The sequence below is a fragment of the Oncorhynchus kisutch genome, linkage group LG10, assembly GCF_002021735.2.
Source record: "Oncorhynchus kisutch isolate 150728-3 linkage group LG10, Okis_V2, whole genome shotgun sequence".
In the NCBI taxonomy this organism is placed as follows: domain Eukaryota; kingdom Metazoa; phylum Chordata; class Actinopteri; order Salmoniformes; family Salmonidae; genus Oncorhynchus; species Oncorhynchus kisutch.
This window is the reverse complement of record NC_034183.2, coordinates 24032668-24051023: the sequence shown is the minus strand read 5'-3', so window position 1 is coordinate 24051023 and position 18356 is coordinate 24032668. Positions and strand designations below refer to the sequence as shown.

Below are 18356 nucleotides of genomic sequence, written 5' to 3'. Positions count from 1 at the left end.
GTACCTGATTCCTTTTTAAAGTACTGAGAAGCACTAGCCACTTGCATGCGTTGAGCTCTAGGATTGGTTGAGAGCAGTGGTCACATGCCAAGGGCATTTGCTTAGTTTTATCAACCCTGGAGCTTCATGAAACATTTCAACATAGTTTAGAGAGAGAAAACAACATACTAAAAAGGAGACAATCGGCAGCTGAATTATATTCCTGCAATCTAATGTAGGTATACAGGCCTGGGTAGTTATATGCTGAAAAGAGGGATAGGGAAAACAAAGCAATTCTCAGAGAGAGGGAGAGAGAGCAAGCGTGCATGAAAATGTGGGATGCTGAAGCTGTTTCCTGCAGCCCGGCCCTATCGGCCCCATCTCCCTGCAGTGCTGTGGTCAGCGCTAATCAAATTTTATGGCCAAGGGATGAATGGAAGTCCTTTGCCAGGAGCCTGATCGATTCTAGGGCCAGATACCGCCCGGCATCCTGCGCCATCAGGATATTTGCTGTTTTGGCACAAAAAAAAAAGGAGAAAGAAAGGATAGTGAGAAGCCCACACAAACCCTACACTCACTTACTCTTGTCTTTCCATTTTTCGTTTAGAATGAGGACCTGTGTGAATTTAATCTACTTCAATAGGTTGTTGTTAGGGGAGCTGGTGATTGTCCTTTAGTACGGTGTGTGTTATACCTATGTGTACTGTAACACTATGTGTGTGTGTGTGTGTGTGTGTGTGTGTGTGTGTGTGTGTGTGTGTGTGTGTGTGTGTGTGTGTGTGTGTGTGTGTGTGTGTGTGTGTGTGTGTGTGTGTGTGTGTGAGAGAGAGATGTAATTGTGAATCGGCTGTTTACTTAAAAAATATAAATATAAATAAAAAGAATGAGTAAATAAATAGAGCTATCTGGAAGCTGTGCCATAGAGATATCGGTACATTCACAGGGAACTGGGCTGGAGTGTTTTATCCAGCTAAGCCTGCCAACTCTCAGTCGAGAATAGGGAAATTGGAAACAGTTAAAAATCCGTGATATTGGAACCGAGATGACCATTTTGAAAGAATGTAAGCTGGTGAAACAGATTTGGTCGGCCTCAATCAGTTTAGCAGCTTTGTGGAAATTGGCTGCACCAGCTTTTTCTTTTCTTTTCTTCACCCCAAAACCTTCACCTCAAACCCTATCTTACTTCTGGTATGGTGAGACTGATGCTGGTTAATTATGTTGCAACGACTGGACAAAGCATAGCAGCACTCTGAACTGGAGTTATCATTCAAGTCATTTTGACTCTGTTGAACCAGTTATTAAATCCTAGTCCTTCATGTTAGTCTAGTTTCACCTAACCATAGACGATAGTCTACATATTGATGAACACTTATAGTGTGTCAGTGATGAATTGGTTGTGATACTCTTTTTTTATATATATACCACTTTAGCCATTTTTGTAAATAAGCCAGCCATGTTACAGCAAATACATCTCTTTCATATTTCAAATTGAGAGTGCATGGAAACTATTCAATATTCTTGGCCATCATTTTCTCACCTCTGAAAAATCTATCTGGTTTTTAACCAGTGGAAACAGTGATGTGCTGTGCCCTAGAGTTGATGTACAGCATTTTGAGATATCAGCTGATGTACGAAGGGCTATATAAATACATTTGATTTGATTTGATGTCTTAGCAGAATCACCATTTTATTCATAAAAATCATTCTAATTAAGCTAGAGACTTGTGGGGTTTTGCCTGGGCTGCGTCTCAATCTACTGCATCTGCCGATGTCGGCCTTCCGTAGTGTGTGGCAGCTGTGGTACAACGCTGTTTGTCAGACCAGGAGTAATCGTTTTTTTTGTGACCGACTTTTTATTACGTTTTTACAGGTACAAAAAACTATCAAAGAAATGCATACAAAGATAACCCCAACAATAATCGCTCCCTCAGTCCCCATCCACCCGCCCGCATCCTCCCTTCCCCACCCGGAAACCATGCCTGCCACCACTTTCCATTCCACCCAGCAATCGAGGTTGGCCATTAGTTCCCCTCCCACACCCATCCATCCCACGAGACCCACCCCCAATCACCCCCACCCTCCCCCGCAATGACCAGAGATCACCCCTCCCCCACCTCCCATACCACCCCTTCCCGTGGGCCTGAAAGCAAAGAAGTTTTTTTTTTTAAGTCTACATTTCTAGATGTAATTGGTTTGTATGTGTGGGGCTTTAGCTGAGATTGTTCTTTACGGAGTGAAGTATTTTTGCTCAGGCCTCAATTGTTCTTTGACTAGCACCATTCATTCTCGCTGTCAATAATTCTAATGTTATAACTTCTTATACAGTAGTAACTGTATCCTTTGGTTAAATGGGAGAAAGGGAGGTGGTTGCCATCTTAGAGCCCAAATTTTTTTTGCAGCAGTGATGCCTACCATCAGTAATCTTCTCTGATTGATTGAGAGATTCAAGGGGCTTTCATCATTAAGTAACATAATATATGCAAAGCGTTGAATATTTAAATTCTTGCACTTCAAAAAGAATTAGGAACTTTGCCCCAGAAGCATTTTACGGCAGGGCACTCCCATATCATATGAAGGAATGTGCCTACAGTGAACAGTTGGGAGTTGGGGGCAATTTCATCGTGAAACGTTTCCTTGGTGTTAAATACAGTCTGTGAACAAACTTGAATCCGAGAAGAATAGTATATTTCAGTTCTTAATGTACCTGTTGATAGGATAGTCTCGAACAAAGCTAGTCCAGTTTATTTTCCAGTGATTGCACATAGGGTAGAGGCGATTTATTTATTCTAAGGCTATCCCTGCCCCCCAAAAAATATTGGGTGACGTCTGATCTATAGACCAATCAATTGGTCAACATTTTTAAATGTGTATTTTTCCATATATAGACATACACTATGTGTTTTAATAAAATGATCTATCTACATGATATTAACAAAAGTATGTGGACACCCCTTCAAATGATTAGATTCGGCTATTCTATCCAGCAACCTTTCAGCAGCAACTGGCCCAACGCTCTAACCATTAGGCTACCTGCCGCCCCTAAGAACTTAACTGGCCTGCACAGCGCCCTGACCTCAACCACATCAAACACCTTTTGGATGAATTTGAATGCCAACTGCAAGCCAGGCCTCAGTGCCCGACCACACTAATGCTCATATGGCTGAATGGAAGCAAGTCCCCGCAGCAATGTTCCAAAATCTAATGGAAAGCCTTCCCAGAAGATTGGAGGCTGTTATAGCAGCAAAAGGAGGGACCACCTCCATTTTAATGCCCATGATTTTGGAATGAGATGTTCGACAAGCAGGTGTCACATATTTTTGGTCATGTAGTGTATGCCTTCGAGATGTCTGATTCTTTAAGCGCACTGTTTGATTAAATAAGACACAAATAACTCAAGAGGGAGCCAGAGATCAAGATCTCCAGAAGAAAAACAAAACTTAACTTGACCCGACCATCCTCCTCCCGCTCCTGCTGGCTTTCGCAGATTTGGCCATTACTCTCCTGAATTTGCCGGTAATAGATTACACGAGGAGTCGGCAACCTTTCTCATGTGGAATGCCAATTTATTTTACCAGTTCCACCAATCGGCGTGACAGTTATGGTTGTCATATGCACATTTCTCTGGAACAGTTTCAATTAATTTATAATAACGTCTTCGTATCTAAAAATAATTTTCATGTGGTTGATCAAAATTCTATCCAAATCTAGATGCAAACCTAAAAAGAATCTTCTGTTGCCATTGCCAAGTATGTAAAATAGCTTACAAAGCCAACAAACAAAAACATTGCAGTCTGCAGGTAGAAAATATCCTGATAAAAATAAATATCCTATAAATCACATTGGTTACGCATGGCCTGTCTGCAATGAACTTGAAACATTGTATCAACTATTAACTTGGGTCCGGGGCTAGGCTCGTGCTAGAAAACTTGCAAGATGGTATAAAATATTCTGGGCCCTCAGAGCTTCCAGCGCCAGTGAGCTCAGGACAGACACAGCTGTAGGCTATTTCTGCAAGGAATAAGAAGTAATCAAATGGGCCTATTTTATGAAGTTTCCACTGGATCAGAGCATGAGATTCCCCCCCTTCACGCAGAGGGTAATCGAAAGGGAGAAAGCTGGAAAGATGTTTCAATATACATTGAGGAACTATTGTCATTCTCAATGGATGTAAAAACAGACTTTGTTTGCTTGCTGTTTGACGTGAAGAAAACATTACTTTGAGAATCGCCACAGCTCATTAGTGGTGGCACGTTAAGCCAATCAGAAATACCATCAGATCCCTAAATGGGAACATTTATACAGTATGCCTACATTTGCGCGCAGGCCAGGTAGCCTATGCGTACATCTATGCGTACTCAGGTGCATGTTCTTACTCAACATTGACAGGAGTGCTCCAAACAAAAGACAATGACTAAACTCGTAAATGGAATGAAATAAACCAAAGCCTGTTTCTCATAAGTGTAGCAGAGGTTGCGCACTCTGCAAACAACATGTCCACTCTAACGATGAGAAAGGATAAAGACTGGAATATTATATTGAATGGATTAACAGAAAATATCGTAACCAAACGATAGATGAGAAATTATAGGAATTAATGGTAAATGTGCTAATGTGTTAAAAGTAATGGGGAATTGATAGACACTAACAATCAAAAGCAAACAATTCACACAATGAAGTTATGAAACAATGAATGTGCACAATTTGGAGAGAGAGGTACATTGTGCACTTTAGCCTCGGCAATGGATTCATTCACTAAGATGTGCGCGAAAAAGACAGGTGTCTCATGTGCCATAAAAAAGTGTAAAACAAATCAAAATATATTTTATATTTGAGATTCTTCAAAGTAGCCACCCTTTGCCTTGATGACAACTTTGCACACTTTTGGCATTCTCTCAACTTGCTTCAGATGTTGAGAGAATGGAATGCATTTCAATTAACAGGTGTTGCTTTTTAAAAGTTAATTTGTGTAATTTCTTTCGTTCATAATGTGTTTGAGCCAATCAGTTGTATTGTGACAAGTTAAGGGTGGTATACAGAAGATTGCCCTATTTGGTAAAAGATCAAGTCCATATTATGGCAAGAACAGCTAAAATAAACAAAGAGAAATGAAGGTCAGTCAATATGGAACATTTCAAGAACTTTGAGTGCAGTCGCAAAAACCATCAAGCGCAATGATGAAACTGGCTCTTATGAGACCTTCACAGGAAAGGAAGACCCAGAGTTACCTCTGCTGCAGAGGATAAGTTCATTAGAGTTAACTGCACCTCCGATTGCTGTGGTAGAGCGGGTTGAGAACTTCAAGTTCCCCGGTGTCCACATCACTAAGGACCTATCATGGTCCAAACACACCAACACAGTCATGAAGAGGTGATGACTATGCCTCTTGCCCATCAGGAGAATGAAAAGATTTCACATGGGCCCTCAGATCCTCAAAAGGTTCTACAGCTGCACCATTGAGATCATCTTGACTGGCTGCATAAAGGCTTGGTATGGCAACTGCTCAGCATCCGACCGCAAGGCGCTACAGAGGGTAGTGGGTCCGGCCCAGCCATCCAGGACCTCTATACCAGACGGTGTCAGAGGAAGGTCCTAAAAATTCCAGCCACCCAAGTCATAAGCTATGTTTGAATACTCATACTAACCGCACGTACTATTGTGATGAGTATGTAGTATGCTTATTGGTCATAGTATGGATATAGTTAGTATGCCAAAAGTACCTGGATGTCATACTACATACGACAAAATAATAACTTTTTCAGATTTGAAGATAATGGCAGAAAATATGCAGCTGAAGTCCGACTAGAGCGGAGACAAATTCATTGCTTTAACTAATTGTGAGAAATGTTAAGAAAATATTGAGCAGTGTAATAAAGTATGGACTTTTCAAAAAAGTTACGTTTCACATTATGTTAGCTAACAATTTGTGAGCTATGCTATCCTAATGAACCGCATATCATAACATTACAGCAGTATCTACCGGTATGTTAGCTAGCTACCTAATGTTAGTTGGGTACTAATATATCGCACTTGCCAGTATATTAATGATATGCTTAACTAACTACTTTTAGGGTGTATACATCTGGAGTGCCAGAGTGTGCTCAGAGTCCGCTCTGGGCGTTTGTAAATTCAGAGCATGGTCAGATTGTCTGTTTGTAACGTTGGCTAGCTTGCTAGCTACTTCCAGACACAAATGAGAGAACACCTCACTCTGACCATTTTACTCGCCCTAGCAGAGCTGGTTAGCCTGTTTTCATGTTATCCAGAGCATTAGCGACTGTAACTGTGCTGCTGGCAACAAATTCATTACACTTTTTTGCTCATGTTTACTGACACAGGCCATATTCAATGGGCGGCAACAGTGTCATACTGTTTTTGACCAGACAGTATCAGATAGGCCTACACATACTGAGACAGAGGGGCGCCGGTAAGATACCATACATTCAGCCTCTTGCAAATTGAAGGAAAATGATTAAACAGAGATAATGTTTTGGGGAAGCCTGGGTTCCCTTGGCATCCATGAATACACGCCACTGGGAAAAAGATAAATAATTTAGTTAGAATGTGAGGTATCTTGAATTCCTGAAGGACATCAAATTTCTCCTCTTTTACTCCAAAACAGACTTTTTATATTGACATTTATTGATGATGATGTTATGTAATCTAACATGATATACAGTATATGGCACATACATTGCAAGAATCAAGGACATTTAATCTCAGGTGACTGACTTATTTTGTGCAATGTCATGCTGATAGGAGCTATTAGATCACTCGGTCGTGACCGAGTATAACAACTTAAGCCATAGCTTTCTCAGATTGATGAATATTTTTTTAATGGCTTAAAAGGTTATCATATTTCCTCTGCACTTTGCTATATTCTGAATAGAAAGTGAAAGGTACATTTGCACTTTAGTTTAAGAGATGTGAATGTTTGGACATCTTTCTGCAGTGTATTGTGGAGACGAAAGAAAGGCTCAGTAGTTTAGAGTCCCTTTTTTTTCGCCAAGGAGGGAGGGAGGGAAATCTAGTTATGAGAATTTGCCTGTTTCTATATAATATATACATACATACATACACACTGAGTATACAAAACATTAAGAACACCTGCTCTTTCCATGTCAGAGACTGACCAGATGAATCCAGGTGAAAGCTATGGTCCCTTATTGATGTCAGTTGTTAAATGCACTTCAAATCAGTGAAAATGAAGGGGAGGAGACAGGTTAAAGAATGATTTTTTAAGCCTTGAGACAACTGAGACATGGATTAGGTATGTGTGCCATTCAGAGGGTGAATGGACAAGACAAAATGTTGAAGTGCCTTTGATCGGGGTATGGTAGTTGGTGCCATGCACACCTGTTTGTGTCAAGAACTGCAACGCTGCTGGGTTTTTCACGTTCAACAGTTTCCTGTGTGTATCAAGAATGGTCCACCACCCAAAGGACATCCAGCCACCTTGACACAACTGTGGGAAGCATTGGAGTCAACATGGGCCAGCATCCCTGTAGAACACTTTCGACACCTTGTAGAGTCCATGCCCCAACGAATTGAGGCTGTTCTGAGGGCAATACTACAAATAATATTAGTAAGGTGTTCCTAATATTTGGTATACATAGTGTATTTCCCTCACCCACAAATAGAACAGCTTGCAAGAAAGGCATTTCACTGAGGGTAGTGCATACGGCCCAGTATATCACTGGGGCCAAGCTTCCTGCCATCTAGGACCTCTATACCAGGCGGTGTCAGAGGAAGGCCCTAAAAATTCAAAGATTCAAAGATTCCAGCCAACCTAGCCATAGAATGTTCTTTCTGCTATCGCAGGGCAAGCGGTACTGGAGCACCAAGTCTAGATCCAAAAAGCTCCTTAACAGCTTCTACCCCCAAGCCATTAGACTGCTAAACGATTAATCAAATGGCTACCCAGGCTATTTGCATTGAACACCTTTTTTACGCTGCTGCTACTCGCTGTTTATTATCTATGCATATTCATTTTACCCCTACCTACATGTACATATTACCTCAATTATCTTGGCAAACCTCTACCCCCACACACTGACCCTGTACCGGTACCCCATGTATATAGATTCGTTATTGTTATTTTATTGGGTTACTTTTTTTCTTACTTTCTTTCATTTTTTCATTTTTTTTTGCAAATATTTTTTAACTTACTCTTTCAAAAGTTCTGCATTGTTGGTTAAGGGCTTGTAAGTAAGCATTTCACAGTAAGGTCTACCTACATCTGTTATATTCGGCGCATGTGACAAATAACATTTGATTTGACAGTACTTGTGCATGTGATCTTGAAACTTGAAACAGAGGCTTTTCTGGGAAGCCTTATGGTTGTTGTGCTGTGTAATATCAGTGCTTGCCAGAGCCGGGCTCCTGGACCACTTGAATGCTGCATATAGTTTAATGATGGGCTTGACCTGACACCCTGAGAAAGGAAGCCTTGGTCCATGTCTGGATGTGGCTGTTTAACCCCTCCTATCCTCTGTTGCCTGATGTCCTTCACTGCTGATGGGGATGGCTGGCTCCCCCATGAATACTGGCAGATGAGTGTAATCATGGCCGGCGGCAGCTCGATGTGGGGCCCGCCTGCGGGAGGGTTTACGGCGTTGTGCTCCTGGATTAGACAAGCAGTTTATCAGGTCTCCCCACACTGGCACCCCCACTCAGCAACAGGTCTCATCCTCTGTTTACTCTGCAATGCTAAAAAGACTGCAAAGGCAGAGTCCCTGTTTTTTATTCTTTGGCTTTTCCCTTCTTCCTTTGCTTTGGGAACAGCATAGCCATTTATATTTCCTGTGCCTCTGCTCTGCTCTGGGTAATGCTTTCAAGGTTTTTCTCCCAGTCACTATTGAAGAGGAGTGTGCTTTTGTAGTCTACCAAAGGGATTATTCAGCAAAGTGGGATTTGGGAACAAATAGGCCTACACCTGATATAACATGTTGGATTATAGGTTTAAACCTTAGTAGAGACATAGTAAGAGGAAATTGTGATTTTGAAAGACATAGCTAGGCCTACAAGTTATTAACCAGTGCACTCAGAGTTATCATGATATCAAGTAACCTTCCTCTCCAAGGGGAACTAATGGATCTTATTCTTTGTCAAGACTGATAATGACATAATGACATAGACAAAAGGATATGAGGGCACACACTGGATTTTCTAATTATAGCTAAATATGTTTCCATGGGTTATCTCATCAGACTCATCAGAATGTGTAGCTTTATTTTACAGCTTTATTCAGTCAAAGCCTCCTAGTAAAATCCATTCTGATATGAGTTATGGTTTTCAACAGAACAGACAGTAGAATAAAGCCAATTTAGCAATAGGCATGCTTCTGTTTCTATACAGTGTTTGAAATCAGATCACTATAACATAATTGATCTCAGTATTTACAGCATTATCATGGATTGTTAATTAACAGTTAAACAATCTTATTTTGTATTTGACAGTATAGAACCCCATCTCTGTGTCCTATGTTCATCAGGAATGTATGCGTCTGTCACAGCTCTTGTCGGAATGCATGGACCAAAACGCAGCGTGCTAAGTGTTCATGATGTTTTATTAATCAAAAAACACTCGAACAAATAACAAAGAGAAAAAAATGACAAAAAAACAGTTCTGTCAGGTGCAGACACTAAAGAGAAAATAACTACCCACAAAACCCAAACGAAAAAGGTCAACTTATATATGATCCCCAATCAGAGACAACGATAGACAGCTGCCTCTGATTAGGAACCACACCAACATAGAAATAAAGAAACTAGAATGCCCACCCTAGTCACTCCCTGGCCTAACCAAAATAGAGAATAAAAACCTCTATGGCCAGGGCGTGACAGTACCCCCCCAAAGGTGCGGACTCCAGCCGCAAAACCTGACTCTAAAGGGGAGGGTCCGGGTGGGCATCCCTTCACGGTAGCGGCTCTGGTACAGGACGTAGCCCCCCCTCCGCCCGCAGATTCCTCCACTTTGGTGGCGGCCCTGGTGCATGGACCTTCACTGGAGGAACCGAGCCGCAGATCATCGCCGGAGGAACCAAACCACCGATCATCGCCGGAGGATCCGGACTGGGGACCGTTGCTGCAGGCTCCGGACTGGGGACCGTCGCTGGAGGCTCCAGACTGGGGACCGTCGCTGCAGGCTCCGGACTGGGGACCGTCGCTGCAGGCTCCGTGTCATGGATTGTCACTGGAGGCTCTGTGCCATGGATCACCACTGGAGGCTCCATGCCATGGATCATCACTGGAGGCTTCGTGCCATGGATCATCACTGGAGGCTTCGGGCCATATATCATCACTGGACGCTTCCTACGTGGAGCCGGAGCAGGTCTCACCAGACTGAGGAGACGTACTGGCAGCCTAGTGAGTGGAGCTGCCACAACACTTCTTGGCTGGATACCCACTCTAGCTCGGTGAGTGTGGAGAGCTGGCACAGGACGCACTGGGGGCAAAGTGCATAGAGCCAGTGCAGGACACACTGGACCGTGGAGGCGCACCGGAGGTCTGGAGCGCAGAGCTGGCATAAGTCGTCCTGGCTGGATACCCCCCGTAGCCCGGCAAGTGCGAGGAGCTGGAACAGGTCTCACTGGGCTTTGCTGGTGAACCGGGGACACCGTGCGTAGTGCTGGCGCAGGATAACCTGGGCCGAAGAGGCGCACCGGAGGCCAGGAATGCTGAGCCGGCATAATCCGCCCTGGCTGAATGCCCACTCTAGCACAGCCACTGCGGGGGGTTTGCACAGAGCGCAACGGGCTGTGGATGCGCACTGAAGGAATGGTGCGCAGAACCGGATAGCACGGTGCTTGACCGGTCACTCGCTCCCCATGGTAAGCACGAGGAGTTGGCTCAGGTCTGAACCCTGACTCTGCCACTCTCCCTGTGTGCCCCCCACAATTTTTGGGGGGGGCTGCCTCTCGTGCTTGCCTCGTTGCCGTGACTCCTGGTATCGCCACCGTTCCTCCCTTGCTGTTTCCGCCTGTTTCCATGGCAGGGTCTTGTCCCCTGCCATAACCTCCTCCCATGTCCATGAGGTCCTCCACTCACTCTTCTCCCGGGCCCAGGATCCCTGCTCCTCCTGGCCACGCTGCTTGGTCCTTTGGTGGTGGGTAGTTTTGTCACGACTCTTGTCGGAATGCATGGACCAAAACGCAGCGTGGTAAGTGTTCATGATGTTTTATTAATCAAAAAACACTCGAACAAATAACAAAGAGAAAAAAAATGAAAAAACAGGTGCAGACACTAAAGAGAAAATAACTACCCACAAAACCCAAACGAAAAAGGACAACTTATTTATGATCCCCAATCAGAGACAACGATAGACAGCTGCCTCTGATTGGGAACCACACCAACATAGAAATAAAGAAACTAGAATGCCCACCCTAGTCACTCCCTGGCCTAACCAAAATAGAGAATAAAAACCTCTCTATGGCCAGGGCGTGACAGAGTCTGTGCACTGTATGGATATCAACAGAGTAACGCTGTGAATCACTGCCAAATCCAGTCACAGACTGGTCCTCGTCTGAAATCATGAAAGCGGAAGATTATATCTGTGTGGCAATGCTACTACAAATATCAGGCAGACACAAGAGGCCAATTTACATTAAAATCACAAAATATCTCTATTTAACTTTTAATGTCTGAACCTTTTTGATACTCCCTGCCATGGGTGGTGAGGATGTGCCTATGAGGCCTTTTGAGTTCCTAAAAGGTTGAAATTGTCTGAGCAGCACTTCTGAGCCCAGCATGTGAGGCGGCAGAGAGGAGCTTAGCATAGCCGTTGTAAAGGAAGCACTGGGGCCGTTTGGAGCCCTGTGCATCTGCATGAAATTATCAGTGCAGAGTCAGGACATGGATCATCCTTTTCACAGCATAATGAATACAGATTGCGCACCGGATAGAGATGCTCTGCAATCTGCTGCGCCACAAATGAAACAACTGCTGTTCTAATCAAATAGTATTTTCATGCCAGCGCAGCCTTAAGTTGGACTAAATTAAATTCCAGAATTGGGGTTATAAATGTTGCAATTAGGTTATTGTTTAAAAAGGAGGCCTGGTGTTGGCTCCCTCGCAGTGTGTGAGCAGTCGCCGGTCTGTTGTTGTAACCTGTTGGTGTCCAGATAGTAGAAGGACTGAGTGCAATCACAGCACCAATGGTTTTAACGCCAGCGTTTAGACGTAGAATCATTAATTATGCCAACTAGCGGCCTGGGAGCACACATTTTTCCCTATTTATTAAACATCAAGGAGCTACTAAGCAGCATCCTGGTGCCGCTTTGATGCTGCTTTTGTTTCTATTTACAGTATGTGGTTAATTCAATCAGTAAACGACCTCCTTCTTGCTGCACTGTTTGTTCATTGTGGCTAATTACTGTGTAAATTTTTCTCATGATGTTATATCTGTAAACTTATACCCAATGGGGGGTGGGCATGCTGATAGTTATCATTTAGAGTGTTGAGTTAAGCTACACTATTGTTGTTCACTGTCTGGAGATTCTGTTGATGAGCTAGAGATGCTTAGGTAAAGTGTTTCAGTTGTTCATATGCTTACCCTTCACTTTGAAGTTGGTATCTAGGCCTTCAGTGCATTATCATATAAACACAGATTCATCATGGCTGGCTATTAAGTGCTAAACTCAACTACTTTAATGACTTTTTCATTGGCAAGATTAGCAGAGGTGTGGACTCGAGACACATTTGATGACTTGAGACTCGACTTGGAAACTTGACTAGAACTTAGAGCCTCAAGACTCGGTAAACAACTTTGACTTGAAACTGATGACTTGAAATGATCAGAAATTACAACAAAGCGCCTATGCAAAGCCCTCACTGTCACTAAGCAACTTATTCTAACATCTGCCTGCCAGCTGGAAATCTTTGCCAATGGGTGTGTGTGTGTGTGTAGGCTAACTGTCCCTCCCCTCTGAAACATAGGTTACTGTAGCCTACGGATGACGTTACAGGCGTAATTCAGAAATTAGGGAGAGTTGTTTAATTAGAGAAGAATGGATTTACTTTTTCAGTGCTAGTCGATTGCTCTCGATTGTGCATCTGTAGAAGTTTGTGAGTGCTTTTGGTGACAAGCCGAATTTCTTCAGCCTCCTGAGGTTGAAGAGGCGCTGCTGCGCCTTCTTCACGATGCTGTCTGTGTGGGTGGACCAATTCAGTTTGTCTGTGATGTGTACGCCAAGGAACTTAAAACTTACTACCCTCTCCACTACTGTTTCATCGATGTGGATAGGGGGGTGTTCCCTCTGCTGTTTCCTGAAGTCCACAATCATCTCCTTAGTTTTGTTGACATTGAGTGTGAGGTTATTTTCCTGACACCACACTCCGAGGGCCCTCACCTCCTCCCTGTAGGCCGTCTCGTCGTTGTTGGTAATCAAGCCTACCACTGTTGTGTCGTCCGCAAACTTGATGATTGAGTTGGAGGCGTGCGTGGCCACGCAGTCGTGGGTGAACAGGGAGTACAGGAGAGGGCTCAGAACGCACCCTTGTGGGGCCTTGTTGTTGCCTACCCTCACAACCTGGGGGCGGCCCGTCAGGAAGTCCAGTACCCAGTTGCATAGGGCGGGGTCGAGACCCAGGGTCTCGAGCTTGATGACGAGCTTGGAGGGTACTATGGTGTTGAATGCCGAGCTGTAGTCGATGAACAGCATTCTCACATAGGTATTCCTCTTGTCCAGATGGGTTAGGGCAGTGTGGTTGAGATTGCATCGTCTGTGGACCTATTTGGGCGGTAAGCAAATTGGAGTGGGGTCTAGGGTGTTAGGTAGGGTGGAGGTGATATGGTCCTTGACTAGTCTCTCAAAGCACTTCATGATGACGGAAGTGAGTGCTACGGGGCGGTAGTCATTTAGCTCAGTTACCTTCGCTTTCTTGGGAACAGGAACAATGGTGGCCCTCTTGAAGCATGTGGGAACAGTAGACTGGGATAGGGATTGATTGAATATGTCCGTAAACACACCAGCCAGCTGGTCTGCGCATGCTCTGAGGGCACGGCTGGGGATGCCGTCTGGGCCTGCAGCCTTGCGAGGGTTAACACGTTTAAATGTTTTCCTCACGTCGGCTGCAGTGAAGGAGAGTCCGCATGTTTTGGTTGCGGGCCGTGTCAGTGGCACTGTATTGTCCTCAAAGCGGGCAAAAAAGTTATTTAGTCTGCCTGGGAGCAAGACATCCTGGTCCGTGATAGGGCTGGTTTTCTTTTTGTAATCCGTGATTGACTGTAGACCCTGCCACATACCTCTTGTGTCTGAGCCGTTGAATTGAGATTCTACTTTGTCTCTATACTAACGCTTAGCTTCTTTGATTGCCTTGCGGAGGGAATAGCTACACTGTTTGTATTCGGTCATGTTTCCGGTCACCTTGCCCTGATTAAAAGCAGTGTTTCGCGCTTCCAGTTTCACGCGAATGCTGCCATCAATCCACGGTTTCTGGTTTGGGAATGTTTTAATTGTTGCTATGGGAACGGCATCTTCAACGCACGTTCTAATGAACTCGCACACCGAATCAGCGTATTCGTCAATGTTGTTGTTTGACGCAATACGAAACATGTCCCAGTCCACGTGATGGAAGCAGTCTTGGAGTGTGGAATCAGATTGGTCGGACCAACGTTGAACAGACCTCAGCGTGGGAGCTTCTTGTTTTAGTTTCTGTCTGTACGCAGGGAGCAACAAAATGGAGTCGTGAGTCCGGAGAATACAAACATGAAAACCACAACCAACAGAGTAACAAAAAACAAAAAACAATCCCGCACAAAACAATCCCGCACAAAACAAGGGCGGGTCAAACTACTACATATAGGGAAGCTAATTAAACCAAAATACACACAGGTGAAACTAATAAGACAAAACCAACAGACAAACGAAAAAGGGATCGGTAGCGGCTAGTAGGACGGTGACGACGACCGCCGAGCACCGCCCGAACAGGCAGGGGAGCCAACTTCGGCGGAAGTCGTACATTGTTCCAATGAAAGGCTAATTGATAATTAGAAAACCCTTTTGCAATTATGTTAGCACAGCTGAAAACTGTTGTGCTGATTAAAGAAGCAATAAAACTGTTCTTCTTTAGACAAGTTGAGTATCTGGAGCATCAGCATTTGTGGGTTCTATTACCGGCACAAAATGGCCAGAAACAAAGAACTTTCTTCTGAAACTTGTCAGTCTATTCTTGTTCTGAGAAATTAAGGCTATTCCATGTGAGAAATTGCCAAGAAACTGAAGATCTCGTACTCCGGCATGTTCGGGAGTTCCTCTGTCCAGTGTCTGTGTTATTTTGCCCATTTTCATCTTTTTTTTTTATTGGCAAGTCTGAGATATGGCTTTTTCCTTGCAACTCTGCCTAGAAGGCCCGCATCCCGGAGTTGCCTCTTCACTGTTGACGTTGAGACTGGTGTTTTGCGGGTACTATTTAATGAAGCTGCTAGATGAGGACTTGAGAGGCGTCTGTTTCTCAAACTAGATACTCTAATGTACTTGTCCTCTTGCTCAGATGTGCACCGGGGCCTCCCACTCCTCTTTCTATTCTGGTTAGTGAAGGAAGTAGTACACAGCGTTGTATGAGATAGTCAGTTTCTTTCAAAAACAAGGACATTCCTAAGTGACCCCAAACTTTTGAACGGTAGTGTACACATGTAGTCACTGTTCTATTACCAATGGCAGTTAGGATAGGTAATATCTGACACACAAACAGGTACTATGTGGAAGTTTGAACAGGTCAGATAAAACCTACCCAATTATGGTCTCCCCATCAAATGACTGAGTCTGCCGTCTGGCAAAAGCATCTCCAGTACATCTGTAGAAGTAGGCAGAGTTGAGGCAGAGTTCATCAGTGAATTTAAAAGGGTGTTGCTATTACTGAGCATGTGTGCTGTACTGTATTATTAATATTCACCTCATTGTAGATGTGTTGAGTAGATGTATTGAGTGTCATGCCTCTCTGCATCTCATGCATCTGTGAACACATTCAGTCACTGGTCTATTACCAATGTCAGTTAGGGATAGGTGATGTCTAACACACAAACATACTATGTTGAACAGGTCAGACTAAACCCACCTAATTCTGTTCTCCCCGACTGTTGGTGAGCAGGCAAGAGGTGAGGCTGGAGGTTAGGTTAGCTAGCAAGCTAGTTAGGGTAGCTAGTGATCATAGTGATAAAGATAATCAAAATATACACAACCAAATACATAACCAGCAGTCTATGGTCTAGCTACAAGTATACTCACCACCACTGGGGACCAACGAATTCCAACCACCTATTCTGCATGATAGGGCCCTTTGGCAAAGCATGCAAACAAGTTGGCTGTGCAACCTGTTGGAAGCATGGATTGCATGGCTAATCCATAACTGGCTTTTCAGAGAAACACACACACACACACACTATCTCTCTGTCTCTCTCTCTCTCTCTCTCTCTCTCTCTCTCTCTCTCTCTCTCTCTCTCTCTCTCTCTCTCTCTCTCTCAGACACACTCTCTAAAACATACACCCACACATTATTCTTAGCATTGTAATGTAATAATGGAGCAGTGTAAATTTGTATAATGTTTTGTTTGATGTCATGTTTTTACCCCGTTTTGTCACCCAGGAAGTGTAGCTGCTGCCTTGTCAACAGATAATGGGGATGCAAATAAAATACTAAATACTCAGAACCATCACTCTGTAGGAGTGCAGACTGAAGCATTGACTAGGCCTCATATGGAATAGCTGATTAAATCTCTGTGTTGTTGGTGTAATTATCATTCATGTAACCAAATCAACCGTAAAACTAAATTAGCGCTTCTAGGAAAAAAAACAACCCTCTTGTAAGATATTAGAGGGACCACAGAGGATAAACACATTTTTTCACAACAGTGCGATGCCCCTAATGTACTGTGTGTGTTTAAAAAAGCCAGGCAGGAGGTTTGTGTTGTTTTGAAACATGCGAGTCCTCAGCCCACATTTGCATTTTCATTCTATTCAGTGGCTTTCACTTATTACTTTAAAATTGTTTTTGAATCTCTAATTCCCTGGATGACAGGCTGTATTGAATGCTATTTGCTCTGTATTATTTGATGTAGGAGGCTGTGGGGAGTTGCTGTCAATCTGTGTTCATGGCTAATGTTGTTAAGTAAAGCCAATATGGTTGTTTTCGCTGCGTGTTGTCATAAAGGTGGGGCGGGCAGGCTGTATGCCTGGTAACATGATGGATGAGCGTGGGCATCTGACTCCCCTGCTGCAGGAGACGAGAGGAGAAAAGAGGAGCCCATGCTGGGAGAGCCATTGAGAGCCACTGCACTGCAGAGGGGGCTCAGTGGGGTAGAGGCCCAGCATAATACACACTCACAATGGGCTGCAGTTTAATATAGGGCTCTGATAGGGCTCTGACTGTGCTCTCACACTGAACCATGCTGAGGCAAGTTTAGGTGCTCCTGCTACAAATTCCCAAATGGTGCCTAAATGCTTTGAGATAGGCTAATTATTTTAGGTAGAAGCATTGTGGATATTAGTAACGTGTAATTTTATCTATATTAAAGTGGACTAATTATTTGATCTGCTCTTTGTTTACCTTGCTAAGTTTACCTTTTGTAAGAAGGATAAGCTAGTATTAGTCTATGTTGTCCAATTTATATAATCAGGGGGAAAAAAACTATTTTGAAATGTTTTAATAAGTGAATTCATCAGTATTGTTTCATGACATTTACAGCTTTGTTAAACCTAACAGATCAGTTGTGTGGTTGCTAGTTGGTTAGGGGTGTGCAAGGGTGGTGTGTCGCAGCTAGCTATGGCATTATATTATGTTTTGGCCTTGGAGGTGAAGCGTGCGGTTCGACTAGCAGAGAGGGGAGTGTGGAGATGGTCGTCCGTGATGTCCATTGGTCCATGCAGGATTTTATCTCCCAGCAGCACCTTGGGGTCGGTGCCGCCTGAACTCTGCAGTTCCATAAATCAGAGCCGGGGCCTTGACATTGTGTATTCTTCCTGTCATGGCTGCAGTTAGATCCAGAGAGGCAGGATGACAATGAAACAAAGCTGCACTTATTCACACTGTGGTGATTCAGTGCAGACCAGAACCCTGGAGGATTTCTCATTTGTACTTTTTTTCACATCCGCCTCTATGATGCATGCACACCAATTTGGCCAGTGTTACCTAGTGTTGATTTTTCAGTGTACCATTTCTAGTGTTGACCCATTTGTGTAAAATAACCCCAGTGTTGGTGTTAATAACCAGTGTTAAACCAAAACCACACCCATCATTATCATATTTCTCAGCATGCTCTATTGCAGGTAGATTTTCTACATTTTTTGTTTCAATATCTATGTTTTTGTATGTACATTACCAGTCAAAAGTTTGTACACACCTACAATTTTTTTTCTTTATTTTATTATTTTCTATATTGTACAA

The 18356-nt window shown here is 43.6% G+C and overlaps 1 protein-coding gene across 1 annotated transcript in view; it reads left to right on the top strand.

Annotated features, from left to right (window-relative positions):
* LOC109897490 (cytosolic carboxypeptidase 6) overlaps window positions 1-18356 on the top strand; it is a 469989-nt gene that overhangs the window by 34927 nt on the left and 416706 nt on the right. The gene's annotated exons all lie outside the window — the stretch shown is intronic.